Source organism: Dryobates pubescens, chromosome 18 (genome assembly GCF_014839835.1).
Source record: "Dryobates pubescens isolate bDryPub1 chromosome 18, bDryPub1.pri, whole genome shotgun sequence".
Lineage (NCBI taxonomy): Eukaryota > Metazoa > Chordata > Aves > Piciformes > Picidae > Dryobates > Dryobates pubescens.
The window spans coordinates 14,283,430-14,302,605 of NC_071629.1; positions in this window are offsets into that span (position 1 = coordinate 14,283,430).

Below are 19,176 nucleotides of genomic sequence, written 5' to 3' on the forward strand. Positions count from 1 at the left end.
CCAGTGTCTAAGTTCCTAGCAACAGTAATTACCTTGCAGAAGTCTGGCTATTTCAAGACAATTAAGAGATATGAAGAGAATTGGTGGAAGAGTGAATCAGAGGTCATAGTCTAGTTCGGTATACAGCCAACCAGTGCTCAGCCTGATAAATGAAAACAAAATACAAAGCTTGAGAGGTGCCAAAATATACCTTAATAAACAATTAGAGCTTGTATGTTTCAGAGAGCTGGGTTTTCTTGGCAACATCAGGCAGTAGTCACTTCTGAACAAACAAGATTGAAAGGGAGGTTTCTGTGAAGGAATAGTGGGAGCCTGTTTGGTGTGCTGCACAAAGACTGTTCCTGACAGTCTCCACCAGATGAATTTTCCCTGTGAGCTGGAGGTGGGCAGAAGTGTGGTGCATTTGCAAGATGTACCTTAGATACGCAAGATGAGTCCAAAGGCGTCACTTGTATTGATGAGCCTGTGGGACTCCACCAGGGGACATCTGCTTTTTAACTGAGGAGCTGGCTGGATTTTATGTGCTCCAGAGTTCTGGGGCACTGAGCTTCCACACCCATTCATGTCAGTGAGGTTTGTGTAGGTTCAGCAGTTGTGAAAACAAACCACCCAACTAAAGAACAAGGCTGCAGGTAGTAGCTTTCTGCTGGTATGATTTCCAGGTGCCTGCAGTGTGTGTACAGCATATTGGTTTTGGGTGACCTAGAGCATAAATGTGTATGTTCAAAAAAGACAGGGAACTACCGGAGAGAGAACAACAGAGGGCTATGAGGATGATGAGGGGACTGGAGCATTTCTCTTATGAGGAGCGACTGAGAGACCTGTGACATTTTAGCCTGGAGAAGAGCATACTGAGAGAAGATCTTACAAATGCATATAAATGTCTAAAGGGTAATGGTCATGAAGACAGGGCTGGGCTCTTCTCAGCGGTGACCAGTGATAGGACAAGGCACAAAGGTACATGTTCCAGTGCAATCTGATCTAGGCACACCTGCATTAGCAGGGGGTTTGGACTAAGTGATCTCCAGAAGCCCCTTCCAGCTCCTAGCATTCTATGATTATATGCACTAGAGGCTGGCCCTGGGAAAAGCCTCTGTGATCAGAACTTCCCCAAGCCAGTTCAAGCTTATAGAAGAGCTTTGACATAATGAGGTGCTATAGTGGCATCTGTAAAATGGAGTCCTGAGGCACAGGAGACGGGCACCTTTGCCTCTCAGCTCTTTCACGTCTGGAGGATTTTTCCCTTACTCCCTGCAGCAGCAGGCAGGTCTGGGAATGAGTAGCCAGAGGGGCCTGGAGCTAGGGGCTGAGAAGGAATTTGTCTTTATCCTTTCCTGAATTTGCTGCCTCAGGCAAATGCCCCTCTCATTCCCACAGTGGCCTTAAAACCCAGGTTCCCACTCAATGCACCCCTTCCCTCAATGCACCCCTCCACTGGCTCAGCTGCCAGGGCAAGAAAACAGCAGGTGTAAAATTACTGCCTTCTCCCTTTGTTTTATAGAATTGTTGCAACATCCCTGTCTCCCCTTTGCCTTCATAGGGACTGGGCTTCTGTGCCAGTGCTGCCTGCCATCAACACTGTACCTTCTGGGACCTTGTGCTGTGCTCCCACATTTAAAGGTTTGTTCCCTTTAAGAAGGGGTGTGCTGTCATTGTGAAGGAATGTACAAAATCTGGTGTCAATAAGCTTAATTGGTGCTAAGGCCTGATTGGGTTTTGTGGGGAGAGGTGTAGATATTGCCTCCTGCTGAACTCTGAAGAGGCCTGGCAGTTTGGCCTAGCTGGAGAGAGCTGCAGAGCAGTGACCTGAGGTGTGTGAATAAAACGCACAGCTGAGGGCTTAAAGGAAGAGTGCAATTAGTGGTAGGCTTTTACTTCTGCTGATAGTCAGCTCTGATATGCTGAGCAGAGTGAATGCTGAAATTCATGGAGGTATTACAACAGAGCTAGGAGGGCTGGTGGGTCTGGAAGGAGAAGCTTGAATTGTGAAAGAGAGGAGGCTTTCTAGAGCTGGGGTAATTTGGGATTCCTAGGGAGAAGCTTGCCGGCTGAACTAGAGTCTTGCTTCCAGCTAGGTTTTGCTAGGAAGACACTTCAGTGTGTGTTTGATTAAGGAGAAAACGGGCAGAACAAGTGGAAAATACCAGTACATCTCAAAGAAAATTCCAGTGGGCAAGAGCTGTTAGTTGGCTTCAGATAGAAAGGTTGGGCTGTTCTAAGTGATCTGCTTTTTAGAGGAAAGTGAAAGGGGTACAAGTGTACACTTCAGGGGAGAAGAAATTAAAGGGCAGCACAGCTGCTCAAAAATTAAAGTTGATATATTTGCCTCTATAAATGCAGCATGTTTGCCAGAGCTCTGCAGTTGGATTAAACTCAAAGCATATGTTCTCTGACTTCAGGATTATCCCACACTGGGCTGCATCCATCACTTCTTTCTCCTCAGTAAAACAGCTGAAGTTCTGTAAACCAGCAGAATTGCACCTCTGAAGTCTAGCACTCCTTAAACGCCCTTTTCTTCTTTCTCGTCTTCTTTCCCTAGGTAGATGCTTCCTGGTGTCTTTCTTTTGTCTTTTTAAATGGTGCCCTTATTTCTCATTTCTTTTCTTTATTATTTTCCCTCTCTCTTAGTGCTGAGATGTGGCTGTGCCACTTTATCGATGTATTCCCAGATAAACTACCTTTGTGTTTTCACTTTTCCTTTCTTTACATTTTGGAGTAGCTCCTTAGATACACCCCAAAATAAACCTAACTTTCTTCTTTCATTTGCATGAAAAAGCTGTCAGCAATAGGCTTTGTTTTCCTGAGATTGCTTCTTTATATTATGATCAATACTTGTTCAGTGTTCCCTTGCTATTTTCTATCTTGTTTAGGTTGCAGTAGCCTGGGTCAGCAACCTGTGTTTTTACTGGAATTACTGGAAAGAGAGGGCACTCAGACACTCAAGGCTCCTAGTGAATCCTAAGCTGTTGATAACAATATAATTCAGCAGAGTGAAATTTATTCTTGCTGTACAGAGTGTTTGCTACAGTCTGTGAATCCCTAAAAAAAGATTAATATTTTCCAATGAAACATGTAATGTACTGGTGGACTTCAGGTTGTCCACTAATCTTTGTAATTGGCATGAACTCCAGGTGGCTGGGAGTCAAACTGCTGTCTTTTTGGCTTTGTGTGTTTTCTGCTGATTACCTGCCTAATGAAGGAAGGAGGCAGGGCAACGTCATCCCACTACCACATCAAGTCACTCACTAAACCTCTCTCTAGAAAAGTAGATTGGAAACATTTAGGTTGAATACAGAAGCTTCTTCCTGTCCATGGGAAACTGTCAGTGACATGGATTTTCTTCTCTGTCCTTCCCTTCTTTTTTAATATTCTGACTGGTTTGGCTCTTCTGCACCTTTTCTCAAAGCCTGCTTTATCAAGGCTGCCCCTTGTTCCAAGCAGACATGTCTTTGAGGATTGCCATTCCATTATCTCAGCAACCAGCTGCAATACAAGATATTTGTTATTTCTTTTAGATGTCCTAAAGGAATGTCAGAAAGCTGCAGCGTCTGTTTTGTCCACAAGGTAATGGATGCTGTAATAGTTAGTGTATGGCTACAGCTTCACGAAGAGCATTCACGGGCATGGCCCAGAAAAGTAATAGCAAAAGGACTGCACAAGACACAGAGCAGAAAGCAAAACTGGAAATCATGCATGATTAATCTACTTGCTGTTTTCTCATTGTGTTATGGAAACTTAACTTTATAGACTGAATTGCACTAAGGCAGTATCTGGTTTGTATTATCAATCTTGTCTCCATATGGAAACAAGTCAGATCAAACGTCAAGGTCTTTTATTCTTTTAAGTGCCATCATGTTTTTCTACATATTTTGATATCTCTCATAACCATTTTCTTCTTCATTCTAAATGATTAATTCACTAGGCAGTCAGCCTCCCTCGAGTATTGCAGAGCTCTAAATTGCTTATTTTGCCAAGATGTATTTGTTACTGGATCAGAAAAGCTTGACTAGAGTCTACTAAGGAGGGAATTCTCCCTCATAAATATTCTTTCTGGATAGAGCATGCTTCTACACTGGAAAAAAAGCAAAGATTTCTGAGACATGTTCAGACAGGGTTTGTACTTACTGTTGAAGTCAGAATTGTAAGAAGCACTTTGCCTTTCCTGTCTTGTGAAGATGTTTTAAAGAACAGAACCAAATTTTAAGTTAATTAATACTTAAGGGTTTTGATAGGGAAGGAAATTTTATACTGCACGATATTAAAGAACTTCAGATTAATAATTCGCACTTCAGGATGGATACAATATTCATGTCAGAGAGTGAGGTACTTTGGAGGTTTTTCTGGACTGTCATTTCTGCCTCAAGAAAGGGAAAGACTTTGTGATTTTTGTCAGTATAATTATTTGGCTGTCAAAGGATTTACTTCTGTCTTCACCAGTTGGGAGAGAAGTAGTAGATTCATAATCGACAACTAATAAATTCTACTTCCTACCCTCAGATCTCTGTCAGATAGATAAGAAAGATAATGGAGGGGGATGAAAGCACTCGGATGAAAGAGTGAAAGTAATGTTTGGTCTTTTTGGGGAAAATGAGAGTGGAGCTGCTCTGGTAGGTGCTGTAACAAGAGTTGTTTCAAAGGGGAGGGATAGCAGGATGTGGAACATTCACTTTGCCAAATTTTGATTTAAACCTGAACACAATGGTGAGGCACCTGTTGAGAGCTGAAAGCTTTTCTAGAGACTTTGGTGCTAATTGTCGCCTCGCAGCTGGAGGATTATGTGTAACTTGAGCACTTAGCACTGAGGTTCTTAGAGCAGCCTTGACAAGTATTGAAGGAAAAAGTTCCTTTTTTTTTTCCCTCCTACAGTTAATACCACAAAATGGTGGTTTATAAAGTTTGTCTTTAATCTTACTTTGCCATGTTGCCCTTTTAAGAGAGAGAACTACAGTCTGCAATAAAGTCACCATCACTGCAAGGAAGTTGCTTTAACTTCAGAAGTAACTAATTCTGCTAAATACTATATTGTATAGAGAACTGAACTAAATCTCCCATTCTCTGCAGTAACCCCATGAGTTGGGGGTTTATCCTTCTGTAATTTAGAAATACATTCTATTACATAAGCATACTTAATCGAAATTGATCCTCCTCTCCCTGGAATTTCTGCATTTTGTACCTGTGTAAAACGCTCCACTGAGCCATCCTGGGATCAATATGGTGGAATTCATGCTTTTGTTAGGTGGTTTGGTTTTTTTTTCTTCTCCCAAGTAAACAGAATGCCAGTTTCATGGTGTCAGCCTTTTATCGGTCATCTGAAGGCAGGCAATAGAAAGCATAACTAAAGTAATTACAATTGCATGGCATACAGAAGGAAGAGCTGCAAGTCATTAAATTAGACTCTTAAAACCTTGTCCTTCATTTACTTGTAACCTGGAGTAACTGTGGAAGTTTCTCAAGGTTCACATTAAAAAGTGGTGATAGATGACAAATTAATTTGATAAAAATTTGAGGTTTTGAATTTACTATTGCCTAGACTCTTGTAACAAAGAAATTAAATATAACCCTCAAAAATACTTTTTTTTTCCCCCCATGAGCCTTACAACTTGCATTCCTGGAGAGCATTAGATAAGAGCTACTTTGCAAGCAAATCAAACCAGTTGCATTCATTTTCTGTTTAACTTTTTCCCTAATGTAATCAATCTACATTAAAAAAACCACCAAACAATTGTTGAGGAAGCAGTGAGAAAAATAACTGAAGAAGATTGTTTCCTCCATAGTTCTATCTTTACAAGATGTTTCAGACATTGAAACATTGGATTAGAGCAGTAGACAATGATATGAAACTATTTTATCTCTCTCCTTCATAACTCTGGGTTGTTCTCTGAAGTTGATTAATCCCTGTACTATGCAAATTGCTTCAAATTTAACACTGGCTGGTTCAGCTTCTGTTCCAAATAATCTGAATTTCACTAGCAGTTCTATTCATTTGCTTAAACCCAAGAACTATAAAAGAGGAGCTTAAAAAAAATGAAGAAAGAACATATATAACTCATACTCCCAGCTCGAACACCTTGCAACATCTTATTTCTTTTCCAGCATTAGCTAATACTGAATTATCTTATTTAGGTTCAAACCTAATATGGAACACACCATTTCTGCAGTGAGGAACTGGATGTTGACTTCATAAAACTTACTGATGGAGAAAGTAGAAACACCTGAGAGGGGAGGGGAAAAAACTTCTGCAGACTTCATCTGTGGCTTCCACAAAGGTAAGATGCAAAATCCTCTTCTGAAGTGAGAAAGTGAAGAGCTAATCTTGATTATTTCAGTGAAAAAAGCACCATAATTTCTGCAACTAACTTGATGACTTCTTGTTTGTTTATACCACTTGGAAGAAAGGAATTAATTACTTGTACTTGTAATTTCAAGAAGCAAGCTTACTAGATAACAAAAGTTTGGTTGTTTTACTGATGTGCTTTATTCATGCTCAGCAATTTCCAAAGGGTTACCTATAGCTCACTCAACAGACCTGCTAAGAGCAGTGATGGTATAGAGAGCAGGTATTCCTTTATTGACAACCAGGCACACAGAGTGATTGCTCCATGCAAGCGTGTACTCAAAAGAGTACCTTAAGGACAATATAAATATATGTTCGCATTCTATGCATATTCACCAATATTCCAGGAATAAATTACCATACTAATTAATTTCCCTGAAACTCATTCACATGTGCAACCAACACCTTGCGTGTGGTCCTTAGCTTGTTTGGTATGATTCACATAAATTGCCCCAAGGCCAGCCTTGACTGATTTGTTTCTCCTTTATCTTCCTGTCCTTGCCTTCTTGATGGTACAGGCTTCCTTTGGGCTGCCCTTATTTTCCTTCTCTGCATACTCGATTGCACAAGTTCCTTTCATCTAGTCAAGCTTAGCAGTCTTTACCAATTCAGTCTAGCAAGCATCCTTAGTTACACACTTCTCCAAGAACTCTGTGCTTCTGCTGCATGGTATCACTTTCACTGTTCACATAAAATGGAGCATTCTTCAGTAGGACAGTGATGAATCAAAAGGAGAAAATCATTTCAGTATGGTAATTGCATTGACTTGTATTATTTTAGCTCAGCATGGTTGCAAATATAAATCTATTAAAAAGAGCCAGCCAAAAAGATACATCTCCACACAGCATTTTTAAAAGGCATAGTCACTTGCTTGTGTTAAAAGCTGCTAGCCTATAGGCCTGGAAATACTTAGAACTTTTGTATTTTTGAACGATTGACTAACTAAGGGAAAAAAAATAATAAAAAGAGTGGTGAAAGGAAATCTTCTTGTTGAAGAAATGTTAAAGTAACATTTTTGGCAGGCCACTGTGGGTGATGTCATTCTACAGAATGTGCTAAAGTCTGTTATTTTACAGCAGGAACTGATTCCTCAAGGCAGGCAGAGTCTATGGGCACTTAGTGTTGCTCTCAACTTTAGCCAGCCAAGATCTGTGCTTTTTTACACCTCGTTTGATGGTAATAAACCATGCATGCTTTTAAATGTGGGACTCGAAGGCTTTTCTCATGTGTATACACACATATATGTATTTGTGTATGTTTGAAACCTTTTGCACACTATTGTGTGGGTTTAGCACTTGGCCGAAGGTATGTTCATTGCTGGTGTTGAGTGTTTGATGCCTTCTGTACTGAGCTGTTGGGAAGGTAGGGAGAGCCTTCCCCCTCGCAACCATACTGCCATTTCCTTGTGAGGTGACAGTTCTTTAGCTTTCCCCCCAGATGCTTGCTAATCAATAGGGTATCAGAGTAGTTACAGCTCAGAGTGCATTTGCTTTTTCATGAGTGAAAATAGGTCTCAGCTCTGACTTGGGTGCAAACCTTTGGTAAACTGCAAGAAGCTTTACTGTATTTAAAGCATTAAGTAGTAAAAGAATTTGGTTCTGTTGAAATCATCCAAGAGGGAGTGCGAATCAGTCTTGGGAGGGTTTAGGGGTTGTCCTGTTAAGGGCCAATAAATATAGTTCACTTGTGGGCTAACATCAGGGAATATTTGTATTTGGAACATTTTATGTGGCTACTTTTATTATACCATCTGCTCTATCTCATCAATTTGGACCACTGAGCCCAGCCATGTACTGCAGGTACTTGAAACTGTAAAGGATACAGCCAGGAGCAAAGAATACTCAGGGCCTGATTCTGGAGCAATTTTGTGAACTGCTAATGACATAACATATCACTTGGGATAACTTAGATTTGCCTTATGATTATTGCATCTGAAAGAAAGTGCTGAATGCCTTTCACTTACAGGCTTCTCCTTCTGCGTTTTGCTTCTACTGAGAAATACTGCTGCAATAGTCCCAGTTAAAGTTTTGTTTCTAGGTATATATTAATGTTTCATCAAGCAAGCTTTTGGTGTCTTCACTCCAGGCTTACGTTCTACCAGGTCGACTTTCTGGGCTTTTTTTCTATACACTATGTTGAAAACATTAAGGTTACAAATTAGAGCATGTTCTCCCATCTCATAAATTACAGCACATTTTCCTATCCCCTTATGTGATGCCCAAGGCAGTGGTTGAGTCCCCATTCCTGGAAGGATTGAAAAGCCTTGTAGATACGGTGCTGAGAAACATGGTTTGGCAGTGGACTTCAGTAGTGTTGCATTAGTGGTTGTTCCAGCCTAAACAATTCTAAGGTGTTTGTCCTGAGGAAGGACTTCAGGCAGATCATAGCAGAGGAAGTCTATGGCAAGACTTCAACAATGGAGACGAGACAAAAATTTGAATGATTGTTCTTCACATCCCCCCTGTGAGTCCTGGATAAAGGACAGTTCTCAGTTTTAAATGTTTAAAAATGTCTACAAATAAATGCAAAAATGGTTTGGCAGGAGTGAAAGTTTCAGACTTTATAAAATGCAGCATGAAATCTCATCTGATTCTTGTATCAGTACTCTTCATTGGTGCCAAGAGCCAGTTAACATTTGTTGTACTTGTCAAGGGCTGAAGGTCGAGCTCTTTAAATGAGCCACCACCAGGAGGGTCTATTTCCAGTGTCATTCTGGTACTCTTTGGCTGTTATAACCAATGCATAGGCTTTGTGCCTGGTGTTGTCCAAAAGCCTACACCTTTAATTGTAATTAATTTTAGCAAATCTGAATTAACAATGGGAAAGCATTGTTATGACTGATAAAAATTAAATGCATGTGTACTTGAAGTACAAAAGGCTTAGTACCTAACTGCACTGTGTAAGCAGTGAAGTATAATGGAGGCTTCTCTAATTATTTCATCTATTTCCTTTCATGTGTGCATGGTCATGTGCATGTACAGCTGTGTTTGGATGCTTAAATGTGCTCTTGAAATCCACTCTGCCTTCTGCAAATTATCTCAGTAGCAGCTGCTGTCTGTGGCACAAGCCAGGATTGGTGGGGTAGAGCAAGATTCTTCCCCTTCTTCCAAGAGACATAATTTTATTAGGCTGCATTGGAAATTATAGGCACGCCTGCTGAGAATTCCCTGCAGTTATGAGGGTTTGGGTTTTGATGCACACAACTAAAATTTTATTTATTTGTTTTTACTCTGAAGTTAAAGCTTTCCAAGTTCAACTGGCTTGAGTTATTTGTAGGTGAACACCCAGTACTCAGAAGAGACACTAGCACTACTACTGATTGCTATCTAACAAATCTAACCAGGACCTGCTTAAACTCAGGAATGTCCTAGGACAACCTCATGGATTTGCAGATTGTTATACTAAAAGAAGGACTGTAGATGCACCGGGGTGGGTGTGTGTGGAAATGGGACCTGCTGCCCAAGGAAATGGGAATAGTGAAGAAATAGCTGAACAGAAATGCTGCATAAGGTAACTCTCACGGTCTGTGAGGACAAACCAGCCAATAGTCCTTGTGCATAATGCAGCTGTGGACAGCCGGAGTCCCACTTTTCCTCTCTTGCAGGAGTGTCTGTCTGCTTTATCCTGCTGTGGAAGCCACCTTCTTCCTCCAGTACAGGACTAGTTTGGTTTCCCAAGATCTTGGTGGTTCTTTTAATTTTGCAATGTAAGGTATCTCAGGGGCAGAGACCGTGTCTTATTTATGGCTTTTATGAGTCATTTAGTTCATTTTTGGATGCCTGACAGATAATAATGTGTTTGATTGCATCATGTGGTACAGCAGGTCTGCAGGAAAACAGATTTTCAACTCTGTAATGAAGCCTTAGGTTTGATTTACTGTTTACTCATTCGACAGCAGACGCTAGCCAGAATTCAGATAATTCAAATTCTATGAACAGACTAAGCCAAAGGCAATATAAAATCAAGTATCATCAGTGTACATCTCATAGTTCACACAATGTAATGCTGTCTAGATTTTCATCATTAATGTTCCTGGACTAAACGTGGAGCACTGGATAGAAGAAAACCTGGACAGATTTCAGCTGGAAAATATTCATAGTATCTAAATGCTCTATAGAATAACATGTTAAGGATTGTCATTTTGCAGTAGTTCTTGTACAATTCATGTTTCCCAGTTGTTGAGCTCTACCATAATTAAGCTGAAAATACAAAACAAAACTTTTTTTTTTCTTTTTTGTTTTTTTTTCCTTCTTCCTTCACCCCATGCAATTTGTTCTTGTGTGGGATTTGAAAAGTTGTAGTTGTGGAAACATCAACAAACTAATTCTTAACAGAAATAATTAAGCTGACAGCTAAGAGATGCTCCCTTTCTCAAGCACTTAAAAACAATAAAATAAAAATTATTCTCTGCCATCAATTTTCCCACTGAGTGAAGCTGAGTCTAGTGCAGAAAGTTATGCACTGCTGAGATGCTGTTGGCCATGTCTGGGGACACAATGTGCAGCTTAAACAGCAGAAGGAGGAGTACTGTATTCTTTTTCCTCCTTAGGGACCTGACAGTGTAGTTCATGAAAGACAATGGTTTTGGGCACCCATTAAGTCAAGTAAATTTGATCAACTTTTTGGTTGTCATATGAGCAATGAACCCAACAATGAGAAGTAGTAGAATAATAAGTTTTCCAAGAGAGGACCAAAGAGTGCTTGGTGTAGTGTCTGGATAGGTGGTGGAACCCAGCTGTAATGCAGCAGTGTGAAATGTTTAGGACATCTCTGTGGTTCCTCCTGAACCTGAAAAAGTTCCATGGAGCACCAGGAAAGCTCTGAGATTTATTATCAGAGATTAGCTATATCAAAGGGTTATGGAAGTAAAAGAACTTAAATGAAGAACTTGCTTTGCTAGTGGGAAGATTTCCAAAGGGATGAGGTCAAATTGGTCAAGTCCAAATAATGCAAAACTGACTTAATAAATTTGATTCTGATCTAAATCATCTCTCAGTTGAATGGCTGGACAGTCATCCAAGTCAAGCAGCAATGCAGAATTACTCTGTGGAAAGGCTTGTGCCAAGTAATGAAGGCACTGAATGTGGGTTTGGGATTTACCAATTATTTCGACGTAGCTAAATACTAGCAAGAGAAGTAGGAGACCGTCTGGTTAGGTTTGATTCAGTACCTTGCAGCTTGAGAACTTCCATTCCTATCACCTACCTTTTCAAGGAATAGCTGTCTGGGTGCTGTTGCTCTGTTGTGTTTGGACTTCTAGAACAAAGGAGACCAAAGGTGCCCCAAGAGACCACTGAATTTTACTTCTTCCTTGGAGAAAAGAAATTGTCATTAATGGTGATGATGGAAGCTGGAAACTATTTTGTACAATTTTGTCTTTTAATGCCTGATCCTAATCCAGCTCCTGAGACATGAGTATGAATTAAAATAGCTTGTTGTTGATGAAAACAAGAAGTGTCAGTAACACACAAAAATGGAACAGGTCAGTTGGAGAACCACATTGCTAGAACAAGGACTTCTACAAATGTAGAGTGAGGTAGAACAAAGCGTCACAAGCATACAGCTTTCTCCCACCTCAATGAACAGACAGCAGTGAAGTTCAAAAGCAAAATTCTGAGATACCACTACCAGCATCTTTAGTTAAGTAGCCAATTAAATACCAATATTGAGGGTTAAACTCTGACTGTATAATGAGATCTTTGCTCTGTATGGTGCTAGTCCAGCAAGAGTTACTAGGCTGGAGCATCTAATACAACTAAAGAGATGTTCCTGAGTTGTTTAATTGGCTTCAGATGAAGGCACTGTCTTGAAGCTTATGCTCATCCAAAAGTTGAACTGCTATTCAAAATAGATTTCTGGAATTCAAAAGAAATCTGGGTAGCTAAGAAAAGGAATGATTGAACTACTATTTGATTATGACTAATATCTGCATAAAAATGCCAGACACATCCAGGCATTAAAGGCTTTAGTAATGTGGCTTAGATGAAGGAGGTGATATGTAGGTGATGGGGGTTTGGGTTGTATTTTTCTGTTGTGTTTCAAAGGACATTAGGCCAAATAGCGCTGTAACTTCTGCTTCTGAGAAAAGATGAAGGGAATGTCTGAAACTGATTTTGAAATCTGGAATCACAGCTGTAGATGTTCAAATATTTTCCATGTTAACTGAAATAACTCAAATTTCCAAATTTCATCTCAGTTCTTGGATCAATAGTAGGTTATAATAATCTGCTGGAGTTATCAGAAGGCTTTTTCCAGAGATTTTGTGCTTAGTGATATTAGGGACAATCCCAAGCTTACAAAAGTAATTCTTCATTCCCGTAACTACTACCACTGTTATCCAAAACGTTACACATATGAAGAAAAGCATTTATAGGGTAATCTCAGAAGATTCAGATCATTCTCTTACTCATTATAATTGTTTATATTGTATATCAAAATCCCCTAGAGACTGACGGAAACTTTATCCATGTATCTGTGCATACATCCATCCTTCTCTTCACTTTTCCCTTCTAACTCCATACAGGCTTCTTACTGTTAAAACGGTGTTGGTCATGTAGTCCATAGGTCATCATGAGCAGCCGGGATAATGCTCTCCATATGTCAAGATGTTTGTAAAGAAAAAAGTGGAGTTAAAGCACTCAGACCTAAGTTCTCTGAAATGTCTGTTGCATTGCAACCACTCAAAGGTGGAATTAATAGCCAGGTCACTTTTCTAAATATTTTTCACAAGTAGTTTCAAGAAATAAACCCAGAAAAGGGAGACAAAACTCTGTTTTCACTGAAGCCTGTGATAGGGTTTACAACTTTTTAAGCAGGGCTCACATTTGCTTCTTGCTTAATGGTAGTATCTTGGTTTGTAGTTTCTGCCAGGACTTGGTCTCATATAGTTTCTGACCGCATCTGTTCAGAGCCAGAGGATTGGCTGGCAAAGGAGCAGAAATTCTTTCAACAGCTCTTTGAATAAGGATCAGCTACTTTTAATTTACCATGGGATGAAAACATTTACATGGCATTACCACAGCACAGGTGATGTACCCTAAAGGTTCATAACCTAGTTTACTCCATGCTAACTTGGTCACATATCCATGTTTTAATTTTATGGTAGCTGCTTTGTGTGAATTGGCTGTAATTAGCAGCAACAATATGTTTATGTCGTGTAAGGGAAACAAATCCTATTCTAAGGACATTTTCATTAGATTAAATATCATTATGGTGAAACACAGTTTTGTAACTTCCTCTGAATGCTTAGCAAAGAGCATTTCTAATTACACCAGCTTTGCTTGCCCTCTATTCCTCTATGCATTACACAAATGGTTGGAGCAGAAAATGGTTATTAAAGCCAGGAGTGTGCCTAATAACTGGTGTGATAGAAAAGCAAATTGGTAGCTCAGTACCTTTTTAAAACAGCTGTAAAGTTTTTACTTGGTAGCAGAAGTCAATTGATTTTTTCCTTTCTTCCCTACTTTGCTTTTGGTCTGTAGTCCGAAGAGATTTTTTGACTTTTTTTATATTTTTTTCCCCTGCCACAGCTGTCTGTGAAAGAGCCAGGTTCAGCAGCTCACACCTGTGTAAGCATTTGAGGCAGAATGGTGTGAATTAGCCTGAAGCTGTAATGCATCGAGGTGACTGAGGGGGGTGCTGCTACCAGGAAGGGTTTCCTGCGGTATCAACTGAAAATAGATTTTTTTTTTCTAATTTTTTTTTTTTTTTTTAAATCTAGGTCTCTAATTTTTCATTTTGACAGTGCAGTGTGAATTCAGGGATTCTTCTACAGAGCTGTGTGGGATTTGGGGTCTATTGCCTAATTAGGATATCAGTGAAAATCCTTGGCTTCTGTTCTTCAAGGCTTTGTCAAATTATGTATTTATGTATTGCATCAATACAAGGGTCATTAACAACTCTGAACCTCAATTAAAAATGTAACTTTCCAGAATGGGTTGTTAATTTTTATCACTGCAAGTTTTACTTTCAGATAAATCCAGAAATTTCTTGACTGTTCACTTGGAAACAGTTCCGAAACAGTTATCTGTGCTCACTTAGAGCCACAGGAAATCATGTTCCCACTTTTCAATCCTAGATATCTACCTTAGGCTTTACTCTTCCTGAGAAGTTGCTAGAGATATGGAGCCTACAAGACATAACATTAGACAGTGAAGTCGTCCCCACTAGTAAGCACTACTAGAGTATTAATATATTGTTGGGAGGGAAATGCCAAGTTTCTTGTTGGTGTATGTGGAAGACCTTTTTCTATGATCTTTGAAACGGAAGCAAACTCTAGTGATACAAAGACCCAAAAAACTGTCAAAGACCCAAAACATAGTTGGAGAGGTTGTCACGTTCATCTAGAAGTTAACAGAAACTTTATGAACAGGTGTTCTCAAAACTTTGTCTCTACAAGGAGAATAGAGAATTCTTGAATGTGTGATCTAGGTAAAACCATAGAACATAAACAAAGAATTTGAATGCTAGCAACGAAGAATTGTTTTTGTTGGAAAAGACATCTAAGATCATTGAGTCCATCTGTCAACCGAAGGCCGCCATGGCCAGTAAACCCTGTTCTGAACTGCCATGTTCACACATCTCTTAATCACCTCCATGACTCCACCTCCCTGTGCAGCCTGTTCCAATGCCTGACCACTCTTTCAGTGAAGAATTTTTTTCCTAATATCCAACCTAAAGCTCTTCTAGCACATTTCGGGTAATTTCCTCTCATTCTATCACCTGACACTAGGGAGAAGAGACTGACTCCCACATCACTACAACCTCTGTTCGAGTTTTGATTGTGCACGTTCTTACATTGGTAGCCATGGCTGGGAACTCCATTGCATGAAAGACAAAGTCCTCCTTTGGAGAGTAAACTGTTTTGCTTCTTTCTCTGCCTGGATATGTTGAAAGAAGTAGAACTGAAGTGGGTAGCTTCTGAGAAAGGTGGTTGCTGCTCACTATATTTGAGCACCACCTTGGCCTCAGAAGGAGAATTGCTGTGGGGGATAATGGCTGTTTTGGCAAAGGGAGGAAAACTGTTTCCTGGGATTAACAGCAACTGCTGCTGCTACTGTTATCTGGCTTTTGTATTTTTGCTGGCAAAAGCTGCGGCCCTGCTTTATTTAATTCCAGTCAGTTAGTCTCTTTTAATCCTGTGATGTAGTGGAGGCATGTTGTTTATGGCTGATAATTGTCAAATAGAACAATTCATTAAGCTCCTCTATCAGTCAATTCCTTCTTATTTCCTTTTAGCTCAGTCTTGTGTGTTCCTTTATTGCCGTCCTAAAGATCTCATAACTTTCCCAAACTGCTCAGTTTTACATGACCTTCTGTGTTACCTTTTTTTTCACTGCCCATTTTGGCTAGAAGTTTCATGAAGCGAGGGAGAAATTTTACTTGCAAAAATCCTGTCTCAATGTTAAATGGGTTTAGAGGGATAGGGCATAGTTCAGGAGCCCTTCTTTTGGAATCTAACTATGGAAGGTGACAGCCTGTATTAATCCATGATGTTGTATCAGATTGTGGAGTTGGATGTGATTTGCCTTATTGACACATGGCTGATTATCTTTGTTTTATGTGGCTGGAGTTGATCCAGTCAACTGTCATGGATAACTATGGATATTTTATGTTAATAAATTCAAGCATGTTTCTAGGTTGAGTCACTAGTCAGCTCAGCTGGGACAGCATTTGACTGGGGAGATCTTCTGGTTTTAAAGTACTTTAAGTCCAGGGCAGAAGTTATAGACCCTGTCTAGCAGTGTGCACTATTATTATAAGATACAAGGAAATTCTCTATTATGTTAAAGAAAAAAATAAATTAAAAACTCCCCAAACACCAAAAAATAAACAAACCCAAACCTAAATAAACTCTGCAAATTTATACCCTCTGCCATATCACTGCCTTTGCTGCAGATGTACAGAAGGTGAATCAGTGGCACTGGTTCCAGTGACTGCAATGATTCACTCTGTGTTTCTTTTCTCTCTTTTAATTTTTTTTTAACATGAATGTGGCACTTGCAGAAGTCCAGGAGGAAAAAAAAACATTTGGCTTTGGCAAGCATGTGGGCAGAGAGTATAAAATTCCATACACAGCTGTGCCAGTGTGCTTCAGCCCTAACTTACACTTCCTGCTCTTCCAGAACCAACCCTGTGTTAGAGATTGCCAGTCATGACACTTTTTATGGTGGTTTTGTGCTGTGCACAAATGGCGACTAGAGTGAAAGCAGCAGACTAATTTTAGTTCATGATCTTCAGTTTTGAATCCAGGTCTGCAGAAGTGAAAGATTAGAGTGTGTGTGTGTGTGTGTGTGTGTGTGTTAGCTCACTAAAAATTTGAGCCTTTTCTCCAGCTGGACTGTCTTGACCACCTGCTAACTTGTTGATATGGTGAGAGATTAGATTCTTTGGGTCCAATTCTGACTTCATGTACTCTGGTGTAACTGAAGTGGCTTTTGTAAAATCCTTCTCAATCACATGAGTTAAACTTTAGCAAGGCCTAGACATTTCTGGTTCTTACTATTTTAAATAATACCATAGTACATTTGTTGCTTGTATGGGTTTTTTTTCTTCCAGTTTCTCCGTTTCCTCTTTATCTGCTAGTCTTGCTTTCCATAATACCACGATAAAATAGCTTTCTCTGTTGTCTGTCTGCTGTGGTCCTGTATTCTTTCAGTCTGTTAGAGTATACCTAAAATTCTGTGCTCATCTTCTTGGTATTGGTTCTTCTCTGCCATAATAAATTTTCACAGCAGTAATTCAGAGACAAGACAGAGCACCCTGTTTTGCCTGTGCTTCAGAAAAGGAGAATATTGGTTGTGTGAGAAAGGTCTGAAAATGATGCCATGATTCACCTACAGGTCAGTGACCTTATTTCACATCTTTTGATGCTCTGTGTCCTGGATGGGATTTGCCTGCTACCAATTGTTTGACGTGTGCATGAGCAGATCCCAGAATTTGCTGGGAGCAAGAAGGAAAAACTGCCTGCCTCCTGGGTAAGTCACTGACCTGGAATGGCTTAATTTCCTTGCTCCAACACAGATTTCCTCTGCAGTTTTGACCGTATCATTTAATTGCACAAAGCCTGAGTTTTCTTATCGGTATGCTGTCTAGAGATAACAGTGCCTCCTTGCATCCTAATAGCACTGGAAATAGGTGCATGCCAATTTGTTTGGCAAAACGCACAAGGACCTTGTTGTTTCAGGACAGCTCAATCTTTGCATGCCATCAACTGACTTGTCCATCGTTTACAGAGTCACTCAGATGGATTTTCAGAAAAGAATTACAACTTTTTCTTGACTGTTTAGTGGCAAGAAGCAAAGAAAGATGTCAACAGAATACTTTTTTCATAATCCAAAGGCTGCTTCTAAGATGCTTGCTGTAAAATCGCTCATTTTACATTTTTATTTAGAAGAACTAATATTTACTTATGTAGAACAGAATATATTTTTAATTTGTAAGCTGACATTCCTATAATAGGTGGCAATTCCTGAGACATGTTCCCACATTAAAGAATTATTAATCTTTTTTCTTGACCTGAATGAATTCACTCCAGGTACTTTTTATTGTTTTCAAGTCTGGGTGAGAAAAGCGCTGTGACGAGCTGAGTGAGAGGGTGCCATCTAGTGCTCCATTAACCAGCACCGTTACTGCAACCTCTATGTTGCGGCTTACTCTGTCATGCCTCTCCTTAAAGAGCTTCCTCAGGAAAGCTTATTGCAAGGTAATTAACTGATGGTCAATGAGCCACCTTCTGTTGAGTCACAGTGCTGAGGAATGGTGTGTAACAGAAAGATGAAACCATTTCCCCCTAAACTTTACATGACTTCAGTGAATCACTCTGAAATCCTTGAGTTGCAAGGAGAATATGCCCTATTTTTTGGTGGGGGGGTGTTGTTTGTTTGTTTCAAAGCTTTGAGTACATTACAGGTTGATTTCAGTTTAGCAGCTCTTTAAATAAGTTGTATGCACTGTTTAACTTTTTTTTAAAGTCAGTAACTGATATCGCAGAATCCCAGCATGGTAGGTGTTGGACTGGACCTCTGGGAACGGTGATTGCTCAGTCTGGAGAAAAGGAGAGTAAGGGAAGACCAACTCCTGAACTTCTTGAAAAAGGCTGGAACCTGGTCAGGATTGGTCTCCTTTCCCAAGGAACAAGCAATAAGACAAGAGGAAACAGCCTCAAGTTGCACTGGGGAGATTTAGGTTGGAAATGAGAAATGAATTCTTCTTTGCAAGGGCTGCCAAAGCCTGGAGCAGGCTGCCCAGGGCAGTGGTGGAGTCCCCATCCCTGGAGGGGTTTCAAAACCACGGAGATGTGTTGCTGAGGGACATTGTTTAGCAGCAGACTTGGTAGTGTTAATGGTTAGACTCAGTGTACTTAGAGGTCTTTTCCAGCCTAAACAATTCTATAATTCTATTTTCCACCTCCACTGAGTATTTTTTAAAAGAAAAACCGAAACACATCCAACACTGCTTTCCCCACATCTATTCAAGAAGTAGTCTGAAACCCAGGCTGAAAGCTTCCCTCTGGTCTGATGTTGCACTTCTCTGTGTTTGTTCTTTGGGCTGCTCACATGCTACATTTTCTCCTTCCTACCCTCAAGGAAGTGGTTCAAATGCTGAAGTAAAAGTCCTTCCATAAGAGAACTGGTCACCATCCCAATTAAAGAGGAGCCTCCCCTACCTCATCTTGGCAAGCAGAGTGTTTTTCTGGCACAGAAGATCTCCATTCATGCCAAATAACCACCTATGGGATTTCTAAGGCCCTAATGGATTTTGAAAAAAATCCAGTAAGCAAGCCATTAAAGTTCTGGAACTGCTTCCCAAGTGGATCTGTGGGGAAGCTAATGGCAACTGTT